The sequence below is a fragment of the Pecten maximus genome, chromosome 17 (genome assembly GCF_902652985.1).
Source record: "Pecten maximus chromosome 17, xPecMax1.1, whole genome shotgun sequence".
In the NCBI taxonomy this organism is placed as follows: Eukaryota; Metazoa; Mollusca; class Bivalvia; order Pectinida; family Pectinidae; genus Pecten; species Pecten maximus.
Window position 1 is genome coordinate 15,123,288 of NC_047031.1, and position 20,741 is coordinate 15,144,028.

The following is a 20,741-nucleotide window of genomic DNA, read 5'->3' on the forward strand; positions in this document are numbered from 1 at the left end:
CATAGAAAAATCCGTTTGATGCAAGCTGTTGAGGATTATGATGATAATGTCTTGACCAGTATTTGAAAGTGTTCAAACGATCACAACATTTCACAAACGACGGATACTGTGGATGTATTAGGGAAGAAGAAGGACGAACACTACAGCTGTCCGTAACGTTGTCCATCAGCGTTCCACAAATGCACAGATACACCACAAACTCTCCGATAAAGTCAAAAGTTTCTTTAGAAATTCTCCAGATAGTCTCGTTTTCTTTCCCTCTTCTATCAAACAAATCCTAAGCTTACCTTTAAGTTTTCTGACGACGACTTCCTGTGTAAGACCGAGTCGACAAACGACTCTGTTACATGAAACCTCTGTCACATTGATGTCTTCTTTCTTGATGCGGTCGACGTGTGCTTGAGCCATGGAAATGAAGTCCGTTGAGTCCGCTCTCCTTTATATATCACACGTAATTATAACATGTGCTAGTCTGCTCTTATAAAAAACTAACATGTTAACATGCTAAAATAAAATGTGTTAGCCTGTACATCACCTTGTACTAACACGTACCACCGTGTCATCTTTATGTTGATGACCACCGAGGTGTGTAATTATTGATATTATCTCGGCACGACAGTGTCGGGAGGTGATTGTACGTTCTGTTAGATCAACGATCGTGTACTGACACGTACCACCGTGTCAAGACTTCATCTTTATGTTGATAAAAAAAAACTAACATGTTAACATGCTAGCTGCTCTTACATGCTAAACTAACCTGTTACATGCTATCAACAACTAACATGTTAGCATGCATGTTTGAACACGCCTAAAATACTACTACTGGTGTATTCGAACACGTCCTCAATTGCAATAAAAAGATACGCGAGACAACCACGTTGACCATTACACTACCGCAAACAACATATAACAATGTGTCAAACATGTATATAACATATATATTGTCAAACTCTACATGCGGAGCTGTCAGTTATTTTTCCATTTAGCCAACGGTCGATAATACCCTGCGATTATAATTTCGTCAGGGTATTATCGACCATCCCATTTTTTTCTTGGAGCTGACCTAACTATCCCTTTTTTCATTAAAACCTTAAAATACTCTTTCAAATACAGTTCATACAATAAATATCTGCCAGAATATCTGTTTGTACATCTCAAAAAACACACTTTCATTTTCCCTTACCTGTTAAATTCTGTCGTAACGTTGCGTAGTTTTTAAAGACCCGCGCTAGCCACTTTCATCAATGTCATCCATAAGGAATTTAAAGGCTCTCAGATATCTAAGGAAAACCTCAAGTTATTCCGAAAGGGAAAATTCTGAGTGATGGAAGCGATTGAATGACAAGACAACACTTTTAACGACTTTTATCAAGCTTTAATAAGACAAATGGTCGATAATACCCGGTGGTCGATAATACCCCAGTGTGCTCTAGATCTGAACGTGATCGGAAAAATCTTTAATGCATTCCCGAAAGGAGGATTTGTGTTCTTCGGGTAATGCACTCGATTTTGCCCTCACGTGTAGAGTAAGGTTAATATCAGGTGTTTCGACAAGCCATGGCGGTACATCTGATACGGTGTATTCGCCTATGTTGTCTAAGCTTATGTTAAGTTTAAGCCGGGTTTTTCGGGTTGGATTTCAATTGGGCGGCATATTGAAGAGCAAGTTTTTTCCTTCGGTCATTTAAAGATGGTTCATTTGCCTCTACATAAAGGCTCTGCACTGGTGTTGTTCGGAAAGCACCAAGTGCTAGACGTAATCCTTGATTATGGATAGGATCCAACATTTGCAGGTAAGAATTCCGTGCCGATCCATAAACGATGGACCCATAGTCGAGTTTTGATCGAATAAGTGCCCTATAAAGGCACAAGAGCATTTCACGGTCCGCACCCCAGTCGGTGTGGGATAGTACGCGTAAAATATTCATTGCCTTTGAGCACTTATCCTTTAGGTGTTTAATATGTGGAACAAAGGAGAGTTTTGAATCGAAAATTAGTCCGAGAAATTTGGTTTGCCCTACAACTGGAATTTTAGCTTCCATTTAATGTTAGATCGGGATCATTATGTGGCTTTCGTTTTTGGCAGAAGTGCATGCAGACAGTTTTTGGTCTGGAAAATTTGAAGCCGTTTTCATCTGCCCATGTTTGTAGTTTGCCCAAACATTGTTGAAGTTGTCGTTCTATCGTGTGCATGTTCTTCGACCTATAGCAGATCAAGAAGCCTATAGCAGATCAAGAAGTCATCAACAAATAGAGACCCTTCAGTTGACTTACCGAGACATTTAGTTATACTGTTGATTTTCAGACCGAAAAGAGTTACGGAAAGGATCCCACCCTGAGGGACTCCCATTTCCTGTTTAGCTGTTTCAGAAAACGTTGAGCCAACGCGAACCTTATTTTACCAAAACAGGTTTAACCGGTCTCTTTGTTCAAATTATGGGTGTGTCCGGACATTTCGCCACAATTTAGTTAGTTGTTTTGCCGCAAACCTTATCCACTAAGCAAATCGTTCTGTAAATAATAAAATTGATTTCATTAAATTTCACGTTGTAAGAGATTACCTTCGGCTTTGATTAAGTGTGAGAGTTGAACACTACTCTCCTTTTTAGGGCGGTTATCACCAGAATCGTCTCATGACAACTCGTCCCAAAATAGTAATGACTGATACCATTTCGCCCAAAATAAGTATCTTAGCCATCTCGCCTTAAACGTCCAGCATTTTTAGCCTGTGACTGGTGTAAAGGGAGGAGTTAAGGCCAGGCCGCTAGATGAGGAGTGCCTTAGCCTACCTACACGACCACTTACATATGATACATGGTGACATCAAGCCAGGGAATATTCTGTGTAACATCGTCCAAAACCAAGTCGTTGAATTTCGATTGGCGGACTTCTCACTGGTTATGCCTATCGGAACGAAGTGGGACGGAGACATCTACACTGTTCCATACCGACCGCCCGCACTCTTCAGGAGCATGAATCCAGCATCAAACGTGGTTTTGGATGGAGACCATGATATATGGTCACTCGCGTTAGTAATACTCTTTCTGAACACTTCTATGATCGTTACGTATGCCGATAATATGTCGTTCAATGGCCTGTATTCGGTGTACACCCATTTACAAGACTTTCACAAGTTTACAACCGCGTTCTCTGCAGTCTCACGAGAGTCTCGACAGACGTATGAGAAGCTATGTAACGGAATCATGCAGATGTTTAAGGACCGCGCATCAGTGGTTGTTACGAATGAGTGTACTGGTGATCCGAACTTGCTGAAAATAATTGTCACCTACCAGTAAAGAGATGTGGAAAATATTACATCCAAACCCTAAACACACCGATGACAATTTACATGGGCGCGTATCGACAGAAAAACTGATACCAACATTAGAAAACAAGACCAAATACATCTGCCATGGTAGAAATCTACAATTGTACATGGAACTGGGTCTAAAATCACAAAAATCCACAGAACTTTGGAATTTAAACAAAAACCCTGGTTACGCCCATACATACAATTCAACACATCCAAAAGAGCGTCCTATAAGAACGAGTTTGAGAAAGATTTTTTTAAACTCATGAACAATGCCGTATTTGGAAAGACGATGGAGAATGTACGATCGCGAGTCGATATCAAGTTGGCTCACACGGTCAAAAAATTCAAAAAATATGTGGCAAGACCTTCGTTTCAAAGATTCACAATCTTTAACGAAGACTTGATAGCCGTTCAGAACGATAAAATCAAACTAGTTTTGAACAAACCTGTATATGTAGGACAGACCATTCTAGATCTGTCGAAGTGTATCATGTATGAGTTTTTTTACAAGTACTTAAAACCCAAATATGGGAATGGTATAAAATTACTCATGACAGACACAGACAGTCTATTATACCATGTTCAATGTGCAGACATCTATGATCACATGTATCGGGACAGATATCTATTCGATCTGTCCAATTATCCAATTGAGCATCGCTGTCACGATACAAAGAACAAAAAAATACCCGGATATTTCAAGGACGAAACGGGAAGCGAACCCATTGCAGAGTTTGTAGGGCTCCGTGCAAAAATGTACTCCTACATCTATGCCATACGTACACAGATAGAGATTGAAAATCGTACCGTTCTTTGGAACGATATGAAAGAAAAACAGATAGCCAAGGGTGTCGCAAAAACGACCATCAGACGCGATCTAAGGCACAAAATGTACAGAGAGTGTTTATTCGGAAACGAAATCAAAATGTGTAAAATGAATTCAATTAGAAGTGATAAACATCAACTCTACGTTCACAACGTCAACAAGTCGGGTCTGTGTGCCTTCGATGACAAGCGTTGGGTCTTACCCAATCGGTGCGATACGCTCGCATACGGTCATTACATACTTTCCACTATGGGTTGGTAATGAAAACACAAATGTAGTTTCACAAATATTTATTTGTCAGACATCAGTCGTCATGGAAAATATTGTAAAACTATGTATACATGCTTTGGATATGTTGTTTATAGATTTATATGTTGTAAATATGTTGTACAATTGCTATATTTTTTTTTAAGAACTTTTTGATTATATACTCTTGTATTATTACAATTGTAAGAATAAAAAACTTTAAGAATATGTTTCCAAACTAAATTAAGATTAAGCTGTAGAACAAAAGACAAAGATTAAGTTGTGAAACAAAACAAAATAAAGATAAAAACATTAAGTTGAATAACAAAACTAAAACACGGATTAAGTTTGAATACTAATCTAGAGTAAAGATTAGAAGAAAAAAAGTTTAAATGTAAACTAGAAAAAAATAAAGTTGAAAAACAAAAAAACAAGGATTATATTTTAATACAAGTTCAGAGGAAACGTTCATTGGTAAGACGAAAAAAAAAAGGAATGAAGTTGAAGAAAACAAATTAATACAAACAGAAAAATTTAATTGTAGAACAAAATTGGGAGAACAAAAAATAAAAACTGAAAAGAAAATATTAATAGTTTAGATGCAAATATATATATTAAAGGTTATCTCGTAGAAAAAAAAAATCAGAAAAAAACTTAATAAAGTTAAAAAAAAAATAAAAACTGAAAAAAGTTTAAGTCTTAAGGTTAAAAAATTGTTGTAATACTAAAGAAGTTCCAAAAGAAAAGTTAAAGGATGAGAGACATCATTTAAAGGTTACATTATATATAACACATTACATGTCTGAAGTATGAGAGACATCATTTAAAGGTCACAAAGTTTATATATACATAACACATTAGATGTCTAAAGTATGAGAGATCATTATAAGATTCTATAACATTGTAATTCTGAAAGTATGAGAGAGATCATTATAAGATTCCATATAATTCTGAAGTATGGGAGATGTATACTACAGTGTATCATTAACATAGTTTCAGATTATTCTTAAATAAGATCCTATACCCATTACAAATGCGATATTATATCATTATGTTTTATAAGTTGTACTTTGTATTCATTTGTCAATAGAAATGTTATAATTAAAAATGTAGCAAACAAATTATTTGTTCTTATTCAATCTACTCTACATTCTGATATAGAATCTAATGTCGTCTCTTCATAAGTTGAAAAGCTGAGTTCTACTTTACAATAATATCGGTGTTTCTTCAGCTTTTTCATATGGGAACGAACTCTCCCATACTTTACCTCTACTATGCTATCTATGAAAAATTGAGTTTCGTCTCTAAATTCTGGATACCGTAGCTGTATTGCTGTAATTACTTTACGGTAGATGACTGATCGACATATGTCTACTTCGTGACATCCGAATAAGATACTAAGGAAACAGAGACTATTTGAATAGTGTGATTTATCTCTCAACAATACATCACCGTTCAAATCAATGATAGATTTAACGACACGTTTTTGATACATAACTGAAGAGACGTCGATAGTATTGTAAAATAAAAATGCACCTAAAGAGCGATAACTCGTATAGCTATAGCTTGAAGATACTGCTTGAATTTATATATACTGTAGTGAGCGAAGGGAGATAACTCATTGAAATGACGATAGATACTGCTCAAATTCTTCGGCGTAATTATGAGCCGCTCCAGACGGGTTCTTACGATATGGATGCATTCTTCGATCAACCACCTGTGGTAAGAAATAAATGTAAATAAGAACACGAACACTAATAAATAATATATTTACGCGTGTTCATAATTTGGCAGCCAACTTACGTGTCTCACATCGTCCTGTTGCTCATCCTTTTGTTTGCCAAGTTCCTTTTGTTTTGTCTCTTCTTGTTTCTGACCCTGTGGGGAAATTGAATGGTGTTGTGCAATACACTGTTTAAAACTAGCTATAAATTGATGATAAACATTATACTGCTTATAGAAATGACACTTACCTGATTAATTAAATGTAAGTTATCCTCCAGGCTACTTCGGAGGTCTGTCATATCCTGAAATTCATCCAATGTTAACGGGAGATAGTATTTTTTCTCCCTCTTGTTGATATGTATGTAGACAACTCCGTTAAAAACATTAACAGAGAGACTTGTCTTACTATTTAACCTAGTCGACAAAGATGGTTCTGTCGAGCCATCTTTTTTTGTATGGTTGATAACTTCAAATTTGCCGTAGATAATAGGCTCCATTTTTTTTTTTTTTTTTTTTTGCGCTAAAATCCAAGTGACGGTTAACAAAGTTGGCGCGCTTTTTATATAGCCGGTTTAGGTGTGATAGGGTAAAATAGGCAACAACCAATGAAAATCTACGTTTCTGGAATGGTGAACATGTCAAAATTCTTCTGAAGGTATAATCCCTCCCATTATATACTCTTGTATTATTACAATTGTAAGAATAAAAAACTTTAAGAATATGTTTCCAAACTAAATTAAGATTAAGCTGTAGAACAAAAGACAAAGATTAAGTTGTGAAACAAAACAAAATAAAGATAAAAACATTAAGTTGAATAACAAAACTAAAACACGGATTAAGTTTGAATACTAATCTAGAGTAAAGATTAGAAGAAAAAAAGTTTAAATGTAAACTAGAAAAAAATAAAGTTGAAAAACAAAAAAACAAGGATTATATTTTAATACAAGTTCAGAGGAAACGTTCATTGGTAAGACGAAAAAAAAAAGGAATGAAGTTGAAGAAAACAAATTAATACAAACAGAAAAAATTAATTGTAGAACAAAATTGGGAGAACAAAAAATAAAAACTGAAAAGAAAATATTAATAGTTTAGATGCAAATATATATATTAAAGGTTATCTCGTAGAAAAAAAAAATTAAAAAAAAACTTACTAAAGTTTAAAAAAAAATAAAAACTGAAAAAAGTTTAAGTCTTAAGGTTAAAAAATTGTTGTAATACTAAAGAAGTTCCAAAAGAAAAGTTAAAGGATGAGAGACATCATTTAAAGGTTACATTATATATAACACATTACATGTCTGAAGTATGAGAGACATCATTTAAAGGTCACAAAGTTTATATATACATAACACATTAGATGTCTAAAGTATGAGAGAGATCATTATAAGATTCTATAACATTGTAATTCTGAAAGTATGAGAGAGATCATTATAAGATTCCATATAATTCTGAAGTATGGGAGATGTATACTACAGTGTATCATTAACATAGTTTCAGATTATTCTTAAATAAGATCCTACCCAGATAGCAGACATACGTTGGCCTAACGTTGGCCCAATGCCTCACGCTTGGTTGGGCCATCGTAGGAAAATGACGTTGGGCCAACATAATTTTGCAAATCGGCCCAACGTTGGGCCGGCATGTTGGGCCAACGGTAAATTTGTGTTGGGCTTACGTTGGGCCAATGCTGAAATGTGCATATTTGACGTTGGGCCAACGTTACACCCACCAACAATGTATGCTGCGCCAACGTTGGTACAATGATGTATATTGAGTGTTTTGTTTCTGGTGGGCTTTTCACACTATTCACATGGGATAGTGAATAAAAGGTCAATGTCTAATGATAAAAAACGAACTGATATATATTAGATTCATCAATTTTATTTTTTAGTCTTAGTTGGCATGTGCTACTTCAGCTGCTGCTGCCTCTTTCTGTCTTTTCATTTCCTCCCTTTTCTTTCTCCCCCCTTCGCGGTCCCCAGCATATCTCGGCCAGTCTTTCGTTACATTGCTGACTTCGTTGTCAGTGGCCTTTGATGTCAGGTGATTTTTCCGTACAGCCCCTTAAATAGATATGGTAACATTAATACCACTAGTGGTTTCCACAGTGGACGAGTTGAACTGTAATTGAATGTGTTATTTTTCATTTATTTATATAATTTAACTTGTTTTTTTTTCGTTTTTTTACATAGATATAAAAAAAAACTCACTGAAACCATCCTCATTGACATACAAGTTATACAGCGTAAAAAAACAAAAAAAAACCAAAAAAAAACCAGGTAAGCTGATAACTCTTGACACCAATAATCACGTGTATGAAAGTAATCTATAGCACAATAAAATATATATATACTTACATCACAGTCAACATTATTTAGGGTCACCATAGGGAAACCTTCAAAGTCGCTGCAGTTCAGCTCTGTCCTTCTCACGCCGATATATGTCACATTCGGGGCCTGGTCCCTCGTCAAGTTAAAGAAACTCAATCTCTCGAAAATGAGCCTCGTCACCTCTAAACTCGATTCACTGGAAGCGATGAATACTGTCGCTGGGCATGTCAGCATGTCCCCCTTCTTTTTGCATCGCATTGGGAACAGCTGATCTCCCATCGTCACACCAACAAGGACGAGTACAACCTTTATCGCCTCCATCTTTGACCACCGTGACCAGAAGTACCTCATTACGCATGCCCACCCACTGTCCCCTCCTCCCCCCTCCCCCTCCCTACTGTAGTTGGGTTCACATCAGCTTGTGTCCACTATCGGGTCATGTGACGGATACGAATACACTACTCAAGTCCCCTACACCCTCATATTGTGTTCATTGTTTATTCATTATACATTAATTTTTTTTACAAAACTAATTTAATATAACTTTATCAATCTAAAAAAAAAAAAAAAACAAAAAAAAAAACATTAACTTTTAAAAAAAACTCACTATTAAAAACTAAAAATAAATCAAAAAAAAAATCATATATATATATACTGTACATGCATTCATGACTCCCGAGTTCTTCACTGACTATCTATCAGATACTCAACGAATTCCACTTCAGACTGCGGAGGTGAACATGTTTCAAAAACATAATTATGATACGCGTGATTTACAAGTAAATCGTCCTCATCAATATCGATATTGTCACTGCATAGAATATCTCTGGCTAGAACCTTCAATATTTGTCTAATTCCGTAGTCGGTGAAATGTTCACTTGGATTTAAATATTCCAAAAGATATAAAAGTTTAATGTTGGAGATTTCGAAGGGTGAACTATTAAATATATTTTTCGAAACATGGTAGTTTTCGTAAAATTCAGGATAAAATTGCCTAAACATAGCTACAGCTTGCGGGTAGATGTCACCTTCCAAACATTGGATTAGACTTTTCTGATCCTCGTTACATATGTAGTATCCCATGTAGTTGTATCGGAACACATCTATCGAGATCATGATCTGTTTGGTGAGGTATTTCATGCGAAGATCTAAGTCTTCATATGCCAGCTTTAGAAGCGAGGTCGGTGTCAGTTCTAGAATGAATAAATGAAATAAATAATAAATCAGAGAGTCACGTCGAGAGGCTCTGTGCGAATACCACAGGCGAGTACTTTTCTTTTCGGATAAAAGTTGCTGAATCCGTTTCTTTCCTGTGAGTATGTTACGATGCGATTATTAATCACCCGAAACCCTCTGTTTGTAGCCGAACGGAGCCTCGAATTGAAAAGTACGTCTTTATACATGGCGATTGGATGCCTTAAATGACGCTTGTTTATACCTTTACAGCTGAACTTGCTTTGCTTTTTGACACAAACGTAAGTTTGAGTCTATGTCAGCGCTTTTGAGGTGTAGCTGACAAAATCTACGATGCCCTCTGGCGGATACTGCCTTGGCCAATCTAACCGTTGCTTTACAGTAACTCCGTAATGCTATGCAGTAAATATTTGTAAATATCTTAAATATTCACGATAAAAAATGACATATAGTAAAGTTCAGCTATAAAAAAATTACCTTTTGTTTTGTTGACACAAACGTAGACACAAACGTAAGTTTGAGTCTATGTCAGCGCTTTTGAGGGCTCTGGCGGATACTGCTGTTGGCCAATCTAAACGTTGCTTTACAGTAACTCCGTAATGTTATGCAGTAAATATTTGTTTAACTTCACGATAAAAAATGACATACAGTGAAGTTCAGCTATTAAAAAAAATCACCTTTTGTTTTGTTGTATTTTAAAAGCTGACAGGACAATGTTTTTTTTTTGGCATTTTCGTTCGCTCTGACACAACTTCCACTGCCACTTCACAATCATATTCTATCGCAAAAAAAAAATAGTCCCGTGACTTACGGAGTCAAATGCAACACTGCAGTTTCGTTAGATATATGACAAAACAACAGAACCTCACAAATAGATAGTTTTCAAAGTATTTAATTTAAGTATGTTCTGTCGATGATACGTAAGAATATTTTTCCGCGTTGAACGCATTAGATTTCACGCGGAATGATACAATCGACTTTTCGCTGGCGCCATATTGCTGCTTACCTGTGACCCGGAAGAAAAATCTACTAACATCACGCTGAATTTTCATCATCGACATCTATGTGTTTTTTTTCTTTGGTGGCATGTTACTGAATGGGTTATAATATTGATAAAGTTTCGTCGGAATATCGTTGTTATTTTGTACATTGAAAAATCACTCATCCAGCATCCGATTTTGTCCGCCATCTTTCAGTAATGTAAACAATAATAAAAGAAAGAGTAGGTGATCAAACCCAACTTTGAATGTCATTTTCTCACTGAAATATTAACTTGCATGTGATTGATGTAGTCTGCAGATGGTTAGATTATATAGATGTTTTTTTACGAAAGAAAAAAAGTTGTCTATTCATCATGACAATATCACAACAACGGCAGTCGAGTACCATACGCATGTTTGCAAATAAAAAGTTAAATAAATTCTCACTGAATAGGGTTTCGAAATGTCAAATGGACTTGTGAATATTAATATTGACTTCGGATCTATTGATTATATCCTACGTAATGCACATGAAGTTTTTCGTTTACAGAACGCGTACCGCATTAACGTGGCTGTCTGCATGCAGATGTAGACGTCACTGAAAATTTCATCTCTAATTATAGCGACTGATTCTTTTTTTCTAATATTCGTGATGGTTTAAAAAAAAATAGAAAATGATCTATCATTATCATTTGAAATATTACATAACAGTCGAAGCATATTATAAAAAAGAAAGGGGTCTACGATGTACATCTACATAGACCTTTATTATGTTTGGTGGAGTTTTGAACGCTTCAGGGACGGTTAAAGGGCAGTAACTCTTTAGAAAACACCATTTTTCATGGAAATGTACTGATTGCTAAATTTAACCAGAGATATTTAAAGGCAGTGGAAATGTTATATTCCTACATCTGCGGTTTTTTCTGTCTTAAATCATTTCAGCTTCTGAATTAAATTAACCTTTAAACTAATGCACAGTAAAGTATTGATAAATCAATGCAAATAATTTATTATCACTTAGATTTATTATTATTATTTAATCTTTTTTTCTTTACAACACTAGTACATATTATTTGAGAAGAACAGCAAAAATTACTAAGTTCATTATTCTTCTAAACAACAAAAATTTGTAAAACTTTTTTGTGTTGTGCATATATCCTATTGTGAAATAACTTGGCATGACTAAAGATAATAGTATTGTCTTGATGACTGTTACATACTATATCATAGGTTGAGTTAAATAATTATTTTCTTCTTGTCAATTATGGTAAATGGTGAAAACACATTTTTTTCATTTAAATTGTTAAGTCGGTTTAATGTTCAAATTCAGATTAATTTAATTAAAGCAACTATTAATAATGTATATATGTGTTAACTTTTCTGACAAAGTCTTCAAGTAACCTGATTATATTTGACAGAGAATCAAAATAAGTAATTTTGTTGTTAAGAATAGTGGGCTTAGCCATTTACAACTGTTTAGATTCTACTTAATAAGGTTTGATTTTTAACATTTTGGCAAATTTATCTTATCAATATCCAATTTAGTTTTAAAGATAAGCAGTACTTCCATTTTTATGAAAATAAAAATTACTTCAGTGTTCTAATAATTTAAACACATGAACAATTGAAAGAAATACATTTGTATGAAAAGCATTCATAATGGACTTTGAAGAATGCTACTACATGTACAGTTCATCCAGTTTGGGCATTCGAACTACATTTTCATCTGACAGATGCTGCAGATTAAAAAAAAACCTCTGATTTTGAAATCGATGATATCAATACATATAGCTACATTCACATCTCACTAACATTAATTAACATGATATATATACCATACATATATATATGTATCATGCAGTTACAGTTATGTATATGGTACATATACTATTGCGGAGAATATTTGATGCAATGTACATAAGTGAAAAACAAAATTCCACTTCAAATTGATTTGAACAGTACATGTGAATGAATGTGTTTTTGTTGTATAGATGATTTGTAGCTACACAGTATGGAGTGTAAACATATAACGTAGAGTGCTATATGAAAATCATGTTCACTCTTAAGAAACTGTCTCAAGTCTGAGCTGATATGAGCATGTAATTCTAAGTTTTGAATATAGTGCTTAGTTTAATGTGCCCGTCGTGATGGTATACCCTGCCCTGTCTACATCCGCATTCTACGCTTCCAGAGTCTGTTTATCAGACCCAGGTGTTTTTAACCCACCATCATCAGATGGTGGGCTATTCAAATCGCCCTGCGTCAGTGGTCCGTCCGTCCCTCCATCCGTAAACAATTCTTGTTATCGCTATTTCTCAAAGTACTGAAGGGATCTTCTAAAATTTCATAGGTTTCTCTTGGTTTCCAGTTATGCATATTGCATTTTGAGACCAATCGGAAAACAATATGGCCGACAGGCAGCCATCTTAGGTTTTGACAATTGAAGTTTGTTATTGCTATTTCTCAGAAAGCACTGAATTGATCTTTCTCAAATTTCATATGTAGGTTCCTCTTGGTGCTAACATTAGTTATGCATATTGCATTTTGAGACCAATCGGAAAACAATAAGGCCGATAGGCAGCCATCTTTGATTTTGTCAATTGAAGTTTGTTATCACTATTTCTCAGAAAGTGTTGACGGGATCTTTTTCAAATTTCATAAGTAGGTTCCCCTCGGTGCCTAGTTATGCATATTGCGTTTTGAGACTAATCGGAAAACAACACGGCCGACAGGCAGCCATCTTGGATTTGGACAATTGAAGTTTGTTATCGCAATTTCTCAAAAAGTGCTGAAGGGATCTTTCTAAAATTTGATATGTAGGTTTCCCTTGGTGGGTGGTTATGCATAATGCATTTTGAGACCAATCGGAAAACAATATGGCCGACAGGCAGCCATCTTAGGTTTTGACAATTGAAGTTTGTTATTGCTATTTCTCAGAAAGCACTGAATTGATCTTTCTCAAATTTCATATGTAGGTTCCTCTTGGTGCTTACATTAATTATGCATATTGCATTTTGAGACCAATCGGAAAACAATATGGCCGACAGGCAGCCATCTTGGATTTGGACAATTGAAGTTTGTTATCACTATTTCTCAGAAAGTGCTGAAGGGATCTTTCTCAAATTTTATATGTAGGTTCCCCTCGGTGCCTAGTTATGGATATTGCATTTTGAGACTAATCGGAAAACAACATGGCCGACAGGCAGCCATATTGTATTTTGACAATTGAAGTTTGTTATCGCTATTTTACAGAAGGCACTGAAGGGATAGAACAATCTGCCACAAAATATCATTCAAAACCTTGACATAACATCATTCAAACCAGGGCTCGCACACACGATAAAATCCTAAAACAATCACACAAATGTTTTTAACCTGAGCTCTCTCTTATCTAAAAGCTGGTAGCTAGATGGGGCGCTACATCAAATGTATAAATATTTTTTCAAATGCTAATGATAATGATAATTTGTGAAGCGCTTATAGGCATGGGATCCTCAAAAGTTTGAAAAGAAAGGCCTCATTAATTTTACAGGTAATCTAGGACCTTCATATTACATCTACAACTACGTATACATTAACCCATTGAAGATGTCAAATAAGATTACCCGAGTACCTATTCTGAAAATTAGCTGCCAAGACGCACTTGCAATCAAAAGTAGATATGAATTTCTTTTCTTGCCAATATTTTGTCCTAGTCCTAATCAGGTATTGGTGATGTTCCATACAAAGTTGACCATGTCCCCACTAAACAAAAGCAGTTAAAATAATTTGTTTTCGTTTGTGTCTTCAGTACTTTCAGTACTTTGATTCTTGGTTTCTGACACATGCTCCACACAGTATGTCTTAGAACAAAGCGCTACCATCGCATCGCCCCTCATTTCCTCTTTAAAGAGACCGGGGGTCCTCCGCGTGTATGCTTTGTTCTCTGGTGAGCTTTGATCAGGAAACCAATGATTTTTTTCCTCTGCAAAGTCGTTCGCCATATCCGGTCTAACTAGTTCCTCTAAGTTTCCACTAGAAATCGCCATGTAATATGAATCAGTATCCATTTCGATTAACTCGAAATCTTCCCGAAGCAGGTACTTATCGAGACAATCGTAATAGAAACTGAGCATGCGCAGTTTGGCGTATTGGAGAATGAAATATCCAATTTGTATGGGTATATCCATTCTGATTCTAGGTTTGGCACTTTGAATTTCATACTGACCGTATCCGAGTTCCTGTAGAGTTCGAAAAAGTTTGGAGTTAACAACATCGTAAACTTTAGACTCCGAATCCAGATATCTAGTGTTGGTGTGCCTATCCTTACGCATCAGCATGGATCCGTACGAAGCGTTCCCCGTTAACTTACTCGTCTCGCTGATGACGCTGAGACTCTGGTCTCTATCACCGGCGTGTCTCGCGTCGCTAATTTTTTCTGTAAAGTCTTTAAAACAGCTGTCGGGGGAGAACTCCAATACGGTGTACACGCGCGTGACCAACAGACCGTGTTCGAGATACCACTTCAACAGCGGCGTGGCTATTAATATTTTCCTCGCGGCCATCGCACCTATGAGAAGTCGTCGCGGTTTTTTGGGTACATCCAGTTGCGTAGCGACATCTTGCATGTACTCGCCTATGTCATCGAGAGATACATCAGTGTTCCCAAAGATCGGTGACATTTCGGAGAACTTTTCGCTTAAGTGATCAGGAACGGAAATGTCGACTTCCACCGCGCCAAACAACTCATCGCGCAGGATATATTGGAGAATCTGATTCGGAGTCATGTTTTTCATTTTCTCGCTCATTCTGTGATAACTATCGCAGTGCGATTTTAGTACCGGGTTTTCGCGTAACATTTTGTCGAATTTGCACTCCCAGATATGTCGCATGGTATAACCCCGTGATGTGATGTAACGACGTCGCTTTTCGCTGTGTTTTTTACGCTTTCTCAGTAATACCAAGTTTGGATTTCGAATGCAACTATGAGAGTGATAAAAACACCCGTCAAACTCAAAAACCGTCTGAGAGCGACTGTCGAATCCATCCACCCGATACGGGCCGATGCGAAATTCTCTGTTGGAGTTTAACGCGTGTTTGATATTGATGTTTTCTTGTTTTGAGATCCAATCGAGCCATTTGAAGGCCTTGAGATACCTATCCCTTCTTTCTAGCGCGAAGTCGTTCTCCGCTCGTCTGACGGAACAGTATCCCGTAGGCATATGTTCCGCCAGACATCCTAGATATAGCGCATTAGCATCCAGTCCTAATACACATTGACAAAGCTTTTCTCCGCCGCGAATGCGTGTTTTACAATTTTCGTGGTATCGGGTGAAAACTATGGACGGTCCGACGACGATATTCTTCTGAATCATTTGATGGATATCTTTGTCTTTTTCGTGAAACAGAGAAAAATGTGCTCTACCTTTGAGCGATCGGAAAAGCAGCTGTCGAGCAACGCCGGGAACTGACATGGTGGATTTAAAAACGTCCACTTGTTCTGTCGAGTAGTAGTCGAGTAATTTCTGTACGGCATCACGAAACGGCTCCACGTCGAGATTATTATAGAATATAAGATAGTCCTTAAACGTTTTCATATCTTCCCTCACCCACAGACTTTCCAGTTTTGAGTATTTCTCCTTACCGGACATAGGTTTCTGCGATAAATTCATTTCTTTAATTGCTTCGCGATGAGAATAACCGTCCTGTAACATGGCGTCGTATATGGCGAGTTCTTCTTCAAGAACATTTAACTGTTTAAGGTTGCTATAGAAACTCTCGTACGGTGGTAAACGCGGGTAATCGAGTTTCTCTGGCGAATCCAAAAACTCGTAACAGAAATACCCCTTTCGGGTGCCTTCCGGGTGATACGCCCTGATAAACGAATCGTATGATGACCCGGCGGCTATAAAGTTACTGATATCCAGAAACCTAAACTGCTCTGTTGCAATACACATGTATTGATTGACCTTTTTGACTACAAAATTCTCTTTAGAGCAAACTAATTGCAATGCTCTTGCAAGTCTCGTTTTTATCAGATTTACGTCATATTTCTGTGAGTTGAAACCAATTACTGGTATTTGTGAAATGTACAATTCCAGTTTCTCACCCACTCGACGTAACTCTTTAAGTCTGTGTTTATCTTTTATATCATCATTATCACCATCATCATTATCACCACCATCATCGTGGTCATTCATCAGTTCCATTTCGACGGAATCAATGATGTATCTATACCGGTCATACAGGTTTTCTCTTGCCACCGATTGTATTTCGCCTATGTATTCCACGAATTTGTCAACTAAAGAATCAGCATTGTTAGCTTCAACAATACAAACAGGATTCTCGTATCCCGGAACATTAGAAGAAATGCTACATGACACTGGAACGTGCTCTTGTAGATACTGGTCTGATTCGACGAGCATTGCTTCGAAATCATAGGTTACAAAGTATGGATAAAAGCGATGCTCGTTATCGACGTCGTATCCGTAATTCTCTAACTCTTCGAACACTGTCGGCATAACGCAATGATATCCCCCTGGGTAAATCAATTTCGTAACATTTTCGCATGAACGCTCGTGTCTGCGGAGATTATTCGCTGTATTGAATAGTTTCTCGCATGTATTGCATTTGTATTTTCTGCTGTAACTATCCATTTTTGATATAAAACTTAAGAGTTCCTCAAAAATGTTCAGGTTCATGCTATGATCGTAGCGACTAGGAGTTCTCCAAACATACGAAACCTCTCCTTCTTCGCTTAACCTCAACACATTAATGTTCACTGCGAAATGTTTTTCTACTTTACCGAGTTCGGATAGCGGGGTGCCGACGTATTGTGTAGGAGGTATGGTCCCGCCCGTATAATCTGCGAATAACTGACGCGCAGTCTTTTCTATTTTTTTCACATCTCGCACTCTGTCGTACGCCAGACAACGAAACAGACATAAGTTGTCGTTGAACTGCCGTCCCGAGTTCTGGTCATTTGTGAGTGAGATAATGGATCTGGATTTTTTTATATACCCGGGGAGATCTACTCGACTTCCCAACGGATAATTCATTCTAGTAACCACCCACCGGATATTCGTTACGCAGTAAACACGCCACTTAGTAGATGGTCTCTGTTTAAACATGGTCTCAATTATATCCATAGCCCGGAGTTTGTCTATGACTCGCTTCAAATCTGACATATTGCTAATAACAACGGGAGTTTCGAATACGGTCTCGTTATTATGAGCATAGAAATACCGCATGTCACCTTCAATATTGACCAAGGCAAATCCTAAAGATAGGTTTAATTTAAAGATGTTACCTTGTTCTCTAAAAATATGTAGGAGTTGATCCTCAAGTATCTGCATTGAAAATGTTGTATTGGTTAATGAAAAATTATATTCATCTTGAATCTTACCTCGGCGATGAGGCATGTTTATTATAGGACTGAATTTGTTGATGAGTTCTTTAAAAGTTTCATCATCATGATCATCAGCATCATCATGATCGTCATCATCACCGTATTCGCTGTCTGATCGTTTCTTTTTGTTTTGTGATCCCTCTTTTAGCTCTAAATTCCTCTCTTGGTGTCTCTCGTATATATGACTTGCCAATTCCGAGTCTGGTTCAAACTGACTACCACAGTTTTTACAATGATGTTCAGCTCCTGTTGAGTCTGAAGAGGAACCCGCGCGAACATCTAATCTATAGTTATTATGAGTGGTACTTGTATGGGAGTCACTCGAGCTGTTTGTTTTTTTCGGGGGATTATGTATTTCCCGCCCTTGGATCTTACGCCCCCTTTCTACATGCGTAACGCGATCAGAAAAAAAAACAAAAACATGAATAATTTTACATAAAAACATACACCGAAAGTCCTTAATTAAAGCATCAGAGAGGTGACACATGATTATACATTCACCAAAATAAACTTATTAAGTGATCTCTATTAATGAATGAATGGACTATCGAACAATTCGTCTACCTTTGTGTGAGGATACTCTACTTCCTCTTCGTCTCCCTTCTTTTCCTGAGACAGAGAAACGACATTTCGTTATTAAGAGCCAATTAAAACATGTATCCTGTTTATGTTTTACTATCAAATCAGATTACATTACAACGGAATAATTGCTTACATTTAACTTACCGGCAGCTGCTCTGACTTCATCTATTTCATCAATCATCTTCCGATAGTCTTCCATATCCTGTGAAACAAACACGATACGTTTAGTTTTCAGTAATGTATGAAAATATTATGAATGTTATAATCAATATACACGCATAGTTATCATATTATATAAGTACCTGTTTCATTTTCTCTCTCAAATCACGGCTTTTTCCCTCTAACTCGCTCCTCTTCTTTTCAAGACTATTCACTCTTCGCTTCTTCGCTTCTAAACGTCTTTCGTTGATTTCCTCCTTCTTTTCCAGTAGAATTCTTTTGACTCTCTGTTCTTGTGCCATTATTGTTTCAACGTTTCTTAGTTCAACGGAATTGTATATCACCTATACGCTGTGATGTCAACTTTCTACTTGTCTGTTCACTACTTCACCTTGTCTCAATCACGCGACTTAGTTAGTAATTCGTGTATTATAAGACAGTTACGATCACATGTCTTCACTGTTTTATAGTCATGAAAACAATTTTTCTACTTCTATCTACAGTCACGACGGAATCTGTCTTCAAATCAATCTAGCAACACATTACAATCATAACAATAACAATTTTCTACTCTCGGGGCAGTTTTAAAATATCTATCCACTACTTCTCGCTATGTCTCAATCAAATTAATTCCGTATGCAATTCATGTATTGTAGGACAGTTCCGCTCACACGACTTTCCTTAGCGACCAGGTTGTCTTTATTATCTACGACAGTGATCCTGTCTTTAATGTAACAACAACGATCGACATAGGAAAGCTCCATTACACGAAATTAATGAAGCATAAAACCTGCCATGGACTATGTACAGAGTCGTGCTCTAATAAATAAAAGGTCGTTTAATAACCAAGGTATTACACAAGCTTGACCGACACTTAATTAACTCTCGTCTTGTCTGTTTCACAGTAATCAAAACAAATCTTCTCCTTCTATCTACAGTCACGACGGAATCTGTATTCAAATCAATCTAGCATCACATTACAATCATAACAATAACAACTTTCTACTCTCGAGGCATTTTAATGTCACGCTCTATCCATTCACTACTTCACCTTGTCTTAATCACATGACTTCCGGTAGTCATTAATGCATTAAAGGATAGTTCCGGTCACGTGACTTTCCTTAGCAACCAGTTTTAGAAATAGCGTCCGGGGCAACGGCCTCCTGTATATACTACTGACATTTTCGCACAGCATTCATGTGCAAAAGGTAAAATATTATAATATATATATACAATGTATTATGCTTATACAGTAAAATTTACAGTGGAAAAAATGAATCATTAAATGGGAATTTGCAAAGACTGAAGTGGTGACTTTATTGAAGCACCATGAAGCATATTGAAGCATATTGCCGCAGTCATAAGTATTTGATGATTTTATTTGTATAGGGCATTTTATTTGTTGTTATTGATGTTTATGTGTGTACATCCATTTAAAATTTAACCTCTACAGCAGAGCTGTACATGTATACAATTGACAAACATGCAATGAGAAAGAGAATTCTGACGTTTTGTTGTGACTTCGACATTTACTCCGTTATTTTTCATCAAATTCATACGATGTGGCATCATGTCATATTTTGACATTATTTGGCGGAATTATGCCCCTTTTATTGTCCAATATCAGCAAATGGTCATTATTAAAAAACCTGCTGAAACTTGTGTGGAGTGTACACAGAATAATACTTCAATACACTTAATTTTAAATGATGTGTTTCTGAGCAATAATCCCCCCCCCCCCTCACCCCCCATCATTTGACATGTAACATGTACAATTGCAAGAAAAACGTTCTTATATGTGGTCGCTGTTAATATTGTAGGTTAGTCCCTTAGTTATTGTATTTCTGTCAATTCCTTTAACATTTGGTATATGTATCACATTAGATGTTTGCCCCTTTTCAACAGAAATTGCATTTGTGTAGACAAGAAAAGTCCTGTGCTCTGAGGCATTACTTGTTTATAAAGTAATGTCCAGTCTGTAATGTTGTTGAGTTGTAGAGTT

At 36.5% G+C, this 20,741-nt stretch overlaps 1 long non-coding RNA gene across 1 annotated transcript; it reads right to left on the minus strand.

Annotated features, from left to right (window-relative positions):
• Positions 1 to 5,951: 5,951 nt before the first annotated feature.
• Positions 5,952 to 7,248, minus strand: LOC117315365. The gene is made up of 2 exons (XR_004529690.1): positions 6,189 to 7,248; positions 5,952 to 6,102 (listed from the first exon to the last, which is right to left on the minus strand). It is a non-coding gene; the product is annotated as an uncharacterized LOC117315365 (long non-coding RNA).
• Between the last annotated feature and the right edge of the window lie 13,493 nt (positions 7,249 to 20,741).